Source organism: Phyllobates terribilis, unplaced genomic scaffold (assembly GCF_046119375.1).
Source record: "Phyllobates terribilis strain yellow unplaced genomic scaffold, ASM4611937v1 Scaffold_13__5_contigs__length_258822181, whole genome shotgun sequence".
NCBI classification, from domain to species: domain Eukaryota; kingdom Metazoa; phylum Chordata; class Amphibia; order Anura; family Dendrobatidae; genus Phyllobates; species Phyllobates terribilis.
In genome coordinates this window covers 120,775,171-120,786,670 of record NW_027362773.1, presented here as the reverse complement: position 1 = coordinate 120,786,670, position 11,500 = coordinate 120,775,171, and positions in this window count along the sequence as shown.

The following is an 11,500-nucleotide window of genomic DNA, read 5'->3' as shown; positions in this document are numbered from 1 at the left end:
TATATGGGAATTCCAAAAGCCAAGTAGAAGAACCAATGAGAAACTAACTCCTGCATAAGTAAAATATAATATAAATCTTTATTGAATATATAACAGTATTAAAAACACATAAAAATGGAATGTAATGCAGAGAATAAATAAATGGTATCTTAGTTACATGCGAAAAATATAGCACAGCAAATAAAGCTTAGCCCCTATAATCTCATCAGGCTCTTTGGGTCTCCTCATGAGGATATAGGGGCTGAGCTTTATTTGATGTGCTATATTGTTTGTCCTATACTGTAACCCGCGGTTCCACATCCTTTTTCCATAGGAAAATTTCTGTGCCAATATGGTGGCTACTCAACTTCCTTTCCTACTGACGCCTCTGGACTACCACGCAGGGAATTTTCTCTTCGTCTCGCATCACCTTCCCATTTTGTTCCATTACCTTTCTGATAGATAACTTCATACCGTCCCGCTAGGCTTCCTGCCCCAGGCCCCGATATTTCATCCTCTTCTTTCTCAATATTTCTATCCAGACTGCTACTCACTTTTCTGTCAGGTTTCTTTTCTCTACAGGGTCTTACTATCTGGCTCCTTTGTCTCCCTCCCGATATAATGAGCCACTTGCAGTTCCACGGTACCGTGAGCACCCACTTCATGTGGTTCTGCTACTTAGTGTTAGAACCCTCCTGTTTGTTTTTTCCATCTTGTGTTTTGCGGTCACGTGACTATCTGCCTTTATATTCCAGCTCCGCTCTTTTGGCTGTGCTTGACTTCAGTGTTGACTGTTTCGCTAGCCAGGTGCTTCGGTGCCTATCTCTGTCAATTCGCTTGGTCCTTCTGGGACCTCTAGTACCTTTTTAGTCAGTTTGTCTTTTTGTGTTCTGCAACAACTTTCTCTGTTCAGGAGGTGTCCCATTTTTCTTCCAGTCCTTAGTTCTTTTAGGGACTCCTTCCTTTATTATATAGGTCTTCATTCAGACTAGCCGAGGACTTAGTCGGGTCCGTTCGCAAGGAACAGGCAGCCCGCTACATTGTAGGGACTGTAGGGACAGCTTTCCCCTTTCTTTCCTTAGTTCATGTTGCAGATCATAACACTTAGCCAGACCTGAGGTCTGCTACTACTGAAGACTCGTCCCCGTCTGACCTCCTGACAGGAAACTCTCCGCTGTCTCCTCACCTAGCCTCTCCCATTTTGGGCTAGTCCCAACTGTTAACCCTATCTCTTCCTATTAACTCCCTGCTGCTGGCAGATCACAACCTCATCACATAACAATGCAAATTGTTAAATACACAAACATTATAACGCATTACAGCAATACACATGTATTCAAGGGGGAACATGGGCACACCAGGGCCGGCTCCAGGTTTCCATGGGCTCCAGGCGAAAGAGTCTCAGTGGGCCCCTTTAACACATACCATGATTCATGATGCTCAGATACGGTAGAGAAATATAGGTATAGTACAATGCCAATGATTTCACTTACTTCTTACATTACATGAGCGATATCTATTGTAAATTCGACAATAGCTCAGAAAGCAACGAATTCTCACAGCGCACAGTGCGTGTCCTGGGGGGATTCAAAAGTTTTCATTTTAGACCTGACAGTATAGTCCTCCATACAGTATTTTGGGCACTACATAGTCCTCCATACAGTATTATGGGCACCACATAGTGCTCCATACAGTATGGGCCCCATGTAGCGCTCTATACAGAATGGGCCCTATATAGTCTTCCATACCGAATAATGGACACCATATATTGCTCTGTACAGAATAATTGACCCCACATATTGCTCCATACAGAATAATGGGCCCCAAATAATGTTCTATACAGAATAATGGGCCCCATATATTGCTCCATACAGAATAATGGACCCCATATAATGCTCCATATAGAATAAAGGGCCCCATATAATCCTCCATTCAGAATAATGGGCCCCATATAATGCTCCATACATAATAATGGGCCCCATATAATGCTCTATACAGAATAATGGGCCCCATATATTGCTCCATACAGAATAATGGACCGCATATATTGCACTTACAGAATTATTGACTCCACAAAATGCTCCATGCAGTATAATGGGCCCCATATATTGCTCCATACAGAATGGGCCCCATATAATGCTCCATACAGAATGGGCCCCATATAATGCTCCATACAGAATTGGCCTCATATAATGCTCCCTACAAAATGGGCCCCATATAATGCTCCATACAGAATGGGCCCCATATAATATTCCATTTAGAATGGGCCCCATATAATGTTCCATACAGAATGGGCCCCATATAATGCTCTATACATAAAAAAATCAAATACTCACCTCTCCACGTTCCTCGCTGGCTGCATCTTCAGCGTGTTCTGGCTCTCTGCACTGCTCTGTAAAGATGTCATTGCGACCTCTGCCCTGAGACATGAGAGTCAGAAAAACGCGGAAGAGGCTGGCACTGCGGAGGAAGAGGTAAGTATTTCAAACAGTTTAAAGCATGGAGGGGGGTCTGAGCCCTCCCAACTCACTGGCCCCATAGTGTGCTGATGTCCCAAACAGCGAGTGGATCCCCCCCCCGCATGCTCAGTGCGCCGGCCCTGGGCAATACCTCCATCTCCTTACACCACAAAAGACAATCATTGCTTATCCTAAGAACTTCTCTCTTCCTTACTCAACCTTTCTCCTCGCCCAGCCCTAATGTCATGATTCTGTTGTCAGATTTCTCAGGGCCAGGAGCTCTTTCACTGTCTCTAATGCAAGGAGTGTCCTTACTATTCCTGCACGCACGATTACAGGGATAAATGAAAATAGCAATCATACAAATATTCACTCACAGACAACAGAGAAGAACACCGAGGAGTAGTGATGAGCGAGTATGTTCTGTTAAACCTTTCGGCGAGCATGCTCGGGTGCTCGCAAAGTATCTTCAGTGTGCTCTGGTGTTATGTTTGAGTCACTCCGTGCTCATGATTTGCAACTGTTTGACACTTGTAGTACATGTAAGGAATGCCTAAGAAACAGGCATTCCTCACATGTATTAAAGATATCAAATAGTCGCAAATCATGCTCACGGAGTAACTCAAACATAACACCAGAGCACACTGAAGATACTCGGAAAACACCCGAGCATGCTCGTATATCTCAAGTAATGAGCATGCTTGCTCATCACTACTGGGGAGAAAAGGAAGGGAAACTAAATAGAAGAGGATGAGGCAGTACAATACTTAATACAGGCAATCCAAATATAGGAGTCCTCCTTTTGTGCACTGCACCTTATATACTTCCTCATACCGTTATTGTAGTTTTTTTTATATGACTATGAATTGGACATTATAAATATATTACATTTCTTATATTACTATTGTGCTGTGTATGCTGTCATGCCTACTCTTTTTATTATTTGTTGTCTATTTTATCATGTCTCGTAATTTTGTGTTTTTAATCAGTCTTGTCATATTTTGGTGTCCTTAATAAAAATGTAATTATATTGAATTATCTTGATTGTTTATATTACTGTTTTCCTCTTTTTATAGAGTATATATAGGAGAGGGAGTGGCCAATCCTAAACAACTGAGATCATCCAAGCTGGGATGCTTCAGAGACTCCAAGCTGAACAGATTAACCCCTGCACTGCTAACAGAAACCCGCACTGTTTAATATGAGTAAACGTGCTTCTGATCAGTGAAGGAGTAAGTGAAATCAGACACTGCAGTCTTCTGGCCCCTCTCTCATGCAATAAACCTCGTCTCCCGAGATCTCGGTGACTCACAATCCAGAAACGTCAGTGGCTGGATGAAAGATGCAATAGTCTGTCTGAATCCCAGAAACTCACTCAGCTTTTATGCACACACACTGATTACAAGCAAATAGGTCACAGGTGAGGATGTTATCTTTAGTAGCCATTCAAACCCATTTGTGTCAAATTCTGTGCATGTTATCAGGCCAAAATCACCAGGGTATGTGAACTTTTGATCAGGGTCATTTGGATGTTTTTGGTTGTCATTAAGATTTTAAAAGAGAAAACACAGTAGATTGACAATAAATGGCTTCACCCAACCAATAACCAAAAGTGGAGAAAAAGTTTTTTGTTATCTTTCATATTCTCTGAAACAAGGCCAAGAAAGGAAAAATTCTGCCGGGGTATGCAAACTTTTGAGCACAACTGTAAGTATTTGATCACCTACCAACCAGCAAGAGTTCTGGCTCTCACAGACCTGTTATGTTTTCTTTACGAAGCCCTCCTACTCTGCACTCATTACCTGTATTAATTGCACCTGTTTGAACTCGTTACCTGTATAAAAGACATCTATCCACACACTCAATCAATCAAACTCCAACCTCTCTACCATGGCCAAGATCAAAGAGCTGTCTAAGGACACCAGGGACAAAATTATAGACCTGCACAGGCTGGGATGGGCTACAAGACAATAGGCAAGCAGCTTGGTGAGAAGGCAACAACTATTGACACAATTATTAGAAAATGGAAGAAACACAAGATGACTGTCAATCTTCCTCAGTCTTGGGCTCCATGCAAGAATGCATGCTTCCTTTCCCAGCGGCCTGCATTCCACCTTGGAACATGCTCTGAGCGCAAGCACTTACGTCACTTTCGGCCGGCGGCCATCTTTTGCATACTTATCTTTCAGCATGCAGTCAACCTTGGAACGCATCACCGTTTCTATTGGTTAAAATGGCACAGACATGCCCTTTCCTTTTCAGGCAACCTATTATCATATATCTATATATCACATGATTGTGTTCCATATTGGAACACATACATCACTTCCTCTCCCGTACCTATCCTATTTCTTTCACACAACTGCACTTTATTCTCACCGTAATTGATAAATGTTTATTGGATGAGACACCATTTATTTAGATTTGCTATTTAGTATTTCATTCACTCCTTGAGAAAGCCTCTGAGCGAAACGTACGTCGTGGTTGTGGGGCCTTTACATGTGTTATTCTCTGTTTTATGTCTGATATATGCAGTGTATTTATACCAATATTGTTGGTGTATTTATTTAATGTTATTTTGTACTGCTAGTTATACACTTTTCACTATATCTTTATATACACAGACAAATATTTATATTTCTCTCAGAGAATATAGCACTACTCATATAATAATCCAACCCCCCCTTTTTTCGAATACGTTTCTTCGCGAACTTTCTATTGTGCTTTTGCTCCCCACCTTTTTATCTTTATGTATTATTATTATATTTTTAATATATTTATTTCTGTGGTCATTCACCGCTTTTTGTGTATAATGTATTAGAAACCTGATGTGAATACAGACATTTTGTATCATATACCTTGTGCTGTATTTCTGTCCTGATTAATGTGAGCAAGACATGTGCTGCTAACAGCAGTATTCTCTACTAAAGCGCAGCTTGTATTATTAAATGTAGATACTATTAACACTCTGTATGTTACACACACAATGTATATTACACAAATGCACTGCATGTCTCACACATAAACAGCATGGCCCACATGCACGTCATATACAGTATGCAGAACATACCGGGCTCCAGCCTCCACCCTGGGATCTTTGCTCACATGACCATGATGTTGCAGAAGGTCCTTCTACACTTCTAACCTCAAAAACTGCACTGATAATGCAAGACTGGGATTATCAGTGCAGGTTCGGTTTTGTACAGGCAGGCAGCCACAGACTGATGGCCCACTGAACCTGCAGCTGTGAAGGGTCTCACCTTTTGTGGAGAAGGGCCCTGGTCATTGCCTAGTTTACTTCCACCCCCCAACACTAACCCTGAGTACTTGCATTAAACAGTTTTATGTGCAAATTGTCTCTTCAGAGAGGAAGAGGACTAGAACTCTAGTGCCACCTACAGGAAGTAGCAATCCTAAAAGTCACTATTGACCCTTTTAAGGGAATCTGTCACCACTTTGAAGTTATCAGACCTCTACTATGGGCATACAGGTTATAGAAAAGTAAATCTATACATACCTGTATGGCCCATAGTAGAGGTCTGATTGCAGAGAAATCTGTTTTTATAAACTCAGTTTTCCACAGGCTTGGCGTCCAGGGGACACCAAGCAATACCTGCTTATGTGCTTATTATTTTCCCGAAATCCCCGCCTATATGCTTAATTATCATATCTCCCCCCTCCCCGGCATGTCACAGGGCCCTGTGATGTGCACTCTGCTCCCTGACTTATGGGCATGCACAAAGCGCCGCTCACAGAGCACACTTGGCTTCATCCCGGCTCCGTCTCTCTGTGCACTGCGCTTCAGGGTTCTATTGCGCAGGCACTGGGAAGTGGCAGTGAGTCCCCAGCGCCTGCGCAATAGAACCCTGTGGCGCAGTGCACAGAGAGACGGGACCAGGATGAAGCAAAGCGCGCTCTATGTCAGCTCTATGTGAGCAGCGCTTTGCTCATGCCCAGAAGTCAGGGAGCACAGTGCACATCACAGGGCCCTGTGAAAGCTACAGAATGTGATTTGTTATGTGACCCTAAATTGGCCGTAACCCCGTTGATGCCTGTTACTACACCTTTTCCTGCCTCAAAGAATAATCCCACTCCCACCTCCTCCCTCCCACGGCCATCTTACTACACCTCTTACTTGTTGTGGGAGGCCCGGAAAGCCCCAATCCAGCCTATATCCACTACTAGATCCGTCCGGTGCATATTACCAGCCACCAGCACAGGTGGAAAAGCCCGTAGTCCCAGAGTACCCATCTGAAACTAATGTGACACCCTCTGCTCCAGTCCACGATGCTGAGACGCTTCCCCTGTTTCCTATGGGAGTCACCCACAACCCTGGGGATATCCTCCTCAACTCCCCAGAATTTCAGGCCAGACTGCTCTCCCTCCGCCAACATACTGTTACTCAAGACGATACGGAGCCAGATGAGGGATGGGCTCAAGATACTCCAGCCCCCCCCCTCCTTTACCCCATACGTCTCCTATGGCATCCTCCACCCCATATCCATTACCCGTACTCCGGCCCTTGCTCCAAGCAACTGCTGAAAGAGCACCACCCCTCAGCCCCTCAGAAGTCTGGGACCCCTGCCGCTCCCGTAATCTAGTAGACCCATCAGGACGCCCTGTCACTCTGTCAATAGGCTATGGTGACATCCTTACACATCGGGTGGGGGCCATGGTCAACCCTGCAAACACCTGTATGAGCCATGTTGGAGGATTGGCTCGCAAAATTTCCCTTGCTGTTGGTTCTACTCTGGCTGCAGAATGCCAGGCTCACTTAGCCGAAAACGGAGAGCTTTCAAAAGGCCATGGTTTCCACAAAAGCAGGACCCAATAGTACGTATGAATCCGGCCTAGAATACATGAAACAGTTAAAAGCCTGGGCTCAGAATCGCTTGTCAGATCAAGCTGGGTCTGTACAAGATGTTCAACAAGACCCTGATGAATCTGTGGAAAGATCTGCTGCAAGACTCAGCATGCATTTTAAGGATCTCGGATACAGTCCTCACGTCAAGATGCAGGCCGCCCTGTTGGTTCAGGCCCTAGTAGATGGCCTACAAGACGCTCTCAGAGATGACGTTCTGAGGGTACGCCCCGAGATTCGTTCTTCTTCTTTTAACGACGTAGTGAACATTGTCAAAGCTTTCCAAAAAGCCATGCTAAAAATGGAAAAGGATACTAAGCCAAAGAAGAAAACCGCTCCTGCCATGCTATATCAAGCTCAAGAAAGCTACCCACCCCCTGGCAACCAACATGGAATCAAGTGGGTAATGGTTAAAGGCACAGGTGATGATACTCCTCCCACATATAGAAGACAAGACAGAAGAGATGACAAGGGATCATCTAGAAACAGGAGACAATCTCGTGATTCTGAAGGACGAATGTTGTGTTGGGAGTGTGGTAGCCTTGACCACATCCTCAGAGACTGTCACTTTACAGGTGGACCATCAACCACTGGAGTTCCTGGTGGACACTGGGGCGGCCACATCTGTCATTTCCTCTGCACAGCTCCCTCCTTCTGTATCCCTATCACCGGATACCCTCACCTGTGTTGGGGTGGAAGGCCAACATATTTCCTCTCCACTCACAGTCCCTGTGTCTGCAGGACCGTTCACCGGAGTACTCACAAGATTCTTGGTCTCTGAAACTTGCCCTGTCAATCTGTTGGGAGCCGATCTCTTAGAGCGAATGAAGGCAACAATTACCTTCGGAAACCATGGGATGGAGCTTCTTTTGCGGGACCCTCATTCCGAACAAGGGACTGAAGACCGCTGTGTTCTTAAAGCCTTCCCTCTCATGATGATGACCATACAACCTCACAGTTCCCTCACTCTCTATGGTCCAGTGGGCCAGAGGACGTTGGCCTCCTGCAGGTTCCCCCGGTCCGAGTACACCTCAAGCCTGGACACAGGTACCCACGGTTACCACAATACCCCCTCAAGGCTGCACAAGAACAAAGCTTGGGTACCCAAATCGCTTCCCTCCTGGAATCAGGAGTCCTTGTCAGATGTGTATCTCCATGCAATACACCCCTCTTTCCTGTAAAAAAGAAAACCGCTCCGGGAGAGTCTCCAAGATACCGGTTGGTTCAGGATCTCAGAGCCGTCAATGCAGCTACCATTTTAGAAACTCCAGTGGTACCCAACCCAAACACCCTTTTGTCTCAGGTGCCTCCAACGGCCACCTTGTTTACGGTGTTAGATCTGGCCAACGCCTTCTTCAGTATACCCTTACATGAAGATTCGTGGTTTCTTTCTGCCTTCACCTTTCAAGGAGCACAGCTTATATGGACCAGGACTCCGCAAAGAGCCCAGAACTCTCCTAACCAATTCACTTATTCTATGAAGTCTATTCTGGAGCCATGGGTTCAAGAGAACCCTCAGGTCACCCTTCTACAGTATGTAGATGATCTTTTACTCTGTGGCACTGAAGAAAATTTGCCAGAGATGTCAGCATCCCTTCTCTGGTTTCTTCACTCAGCTAACTGTAAAGTCTCAAAAGGCAAAGTCCAATGGTGTCTGCCCAAGGTCATTTTCCTCGGACATTGTATATCACAAGGTGCTAGACATCTGACTGAAGAAAGAAAACAAGCCATCATGGATATCACCTTCCCAACCACCTACTCCGCTATGCAGACTTTCCTTGGCCTCATCACTTACTGCAGGCAATGGATCCCTGATGCCTCAAAGCTCATGCAACCCCTGTACGATTGTTTCAAGGATGAAGGCTCAGTTTGGCTTCATGCTGAAGATCCACGTGTTTCTCATCAACACAGACTATGTTTTGACCGCCTTAAACAGGCTGTTGTTTTTGCCCCGGCCTTGGGCTTACCAGACTATACTCAGCCATTTCACTTTTTTGTCTCGAAATCGGAAGGTCATGCCTCTGGAGTTCTAGCACAACGCTATGATCATAAGTATCGGCCTTTGGGCTACTACTCAGCCCGCCTGGACCCTGTCGCCCGAACTGCCCCCACGTGCCTTAAGGCGGTCCACGCTTCTCACATCCTCTTTGACAAGTCAGCTGATATCGTCCTTGGACATGATCTAGTTATACAGGCTGGCCATGATCTCTCAGCTGTTCTGCAACAAACATCTCCGAAACATCTAACCAACCAAAGACACCTGCGGCTGCAGTGTTCCCTATTGTTGCCCTCCAATATAACATTTACCAGATGTCTGACTATCAATCCTGCCACTTTGTTTCCACCTTCTAGGGGGGAAGGTGAAGAGGGTGAAGGTCCATTGGTGGAACCTCATGATTGTATAAAAATTTTGCAGGAAGAGACTTCTGCTCCAGAGAATATGGTGGCACATCCGCTCGCAGACCCTGCCTTGCACCTATGGACTGATGGATCCCGTTTCGCAGACCCTCAAGGGAAGTTCCACACGGGATATGCTGTCACAATAGATCTAACAGTTCTGAAGGCTGAAGCTCTACCACCATACATGTCTGCACAAGAAGCTGAACTTGTGGCTCTCACAGAGGCCTGCCACCTGGCAGCAGGAACAAAGGCGTATATATATATATACCGATTCCAGGTATGGACATGGAATTTGCAACGATTTTGGACTTTTGTGGAAGTCTAGAGGATTCATCACAGCTACAGGTACACCAGTGAAACATGTCTCATGGATTAAGGCCCTAATGAAGGCCCTGGAACTACCCATTCAGGTTGCTGTTATGAAGGTCAAGGTTCATGGAAGACTAGAATCCAGAGAAGCCAGGGGCAACCACCTAGCTGACCAAGCAGCCAAGACTGCAGCAGTGGAGAATGTGTCATCAAAGTGGCAGGAAAAGGAAGAAGAGATGGGAGAGACCCTGCAAACCGTAGCTGTGACGCTCACTAGAGCAAGAGCCAAAGAACAGCCGGCGGAAGACCATACAAGTCCAGCGGAGACACGAATGGAATCCAGGGGGGTCAGGATGCCTGAAGAAAAATTGTGTGAGGAACAAAGGGAGACCCCCACTGAAGAAGTCAAGCAATGGAAAGCGGCAGGAGCCGTGCTGGCAGGTCGCAAAGATTCAAAGGTCAACTCGACTCTTTACCAAGTGGATGGGAAGCCTTGCTTGCCTAGACGCATGTACTCAGCTGTGGCAGCATGGGCTCACGGGCCTACACACAGAGGAAAGAATCAAGCCTTGGCATGTATCAAGAAACTGTACTTTGCACCCGGAATCTCTTCCACTGTGACTGCGTACTCAAAATCCTGCTCTGTCTGCGCTACCTGCAACCCAACGTGTACGGCACGGGTCCCTCTCCAACACCTGGCTAAACCAGACTACCCTTGGCAGAGAATACAAGTCGACCATATCCAAATGTCTAAAGCAAGAAAATAGGAGTACGTTTTGGTAGCCGTGGATATGTTCTCAGCCTGGCCCGAGGCCTACCCGGTTGTCAACATGACTGCTAAAGTCACAGCCAAGAAACTGATCACCGAAATTGCCTGCAGATTTGGAGTTCCCCAAGTCATAGAATCGGATCAAGAACCAGCTTTCACAGCAAATATCTACGAAGAACTCTGGAACATGTTGGGAACAGATTTGGGCCTCCACACTCCATACCATCCTGCCAGTTCAGGCAAAGTGGAAAGGATGAATTCCACACTCAAGACCCAGCTCTTGAAAATGACCCAAGATCATCCCCTCCCCTGGCCCGACCCACTCCCCATAGTATTGCATCACATCACACACACTTCTCAGGCCAAACATGGGCTGACTCCCTATAAAATTTTGTTTGGGACCCCACCCAAGATAGGAGAGATTAGGCCCCAAGAGTTGTCTGAAACACATGATAGAGTGGTAAAATTTGTGATTGCCTTGTCTAGAGAATTGACTAACACCCGCTCTCCAGTATCTGCTTCTCTCCCAGAATCTACAGGTGATGCAGTACATGATTTCATCCCAGGCGATCTAGTGTATGTGAAGAAGTTTGTCCGGAAAGACTGCCTCCAGCCGCGGTTCGAGGGACCGTACACTGTGCTTCTCACCACCCCGACGGCTCTGAAGCTTGAGGGCAAGAGCACCTGGATTCACGCCTCCCACTGCAAGAGAGACAGAACGAG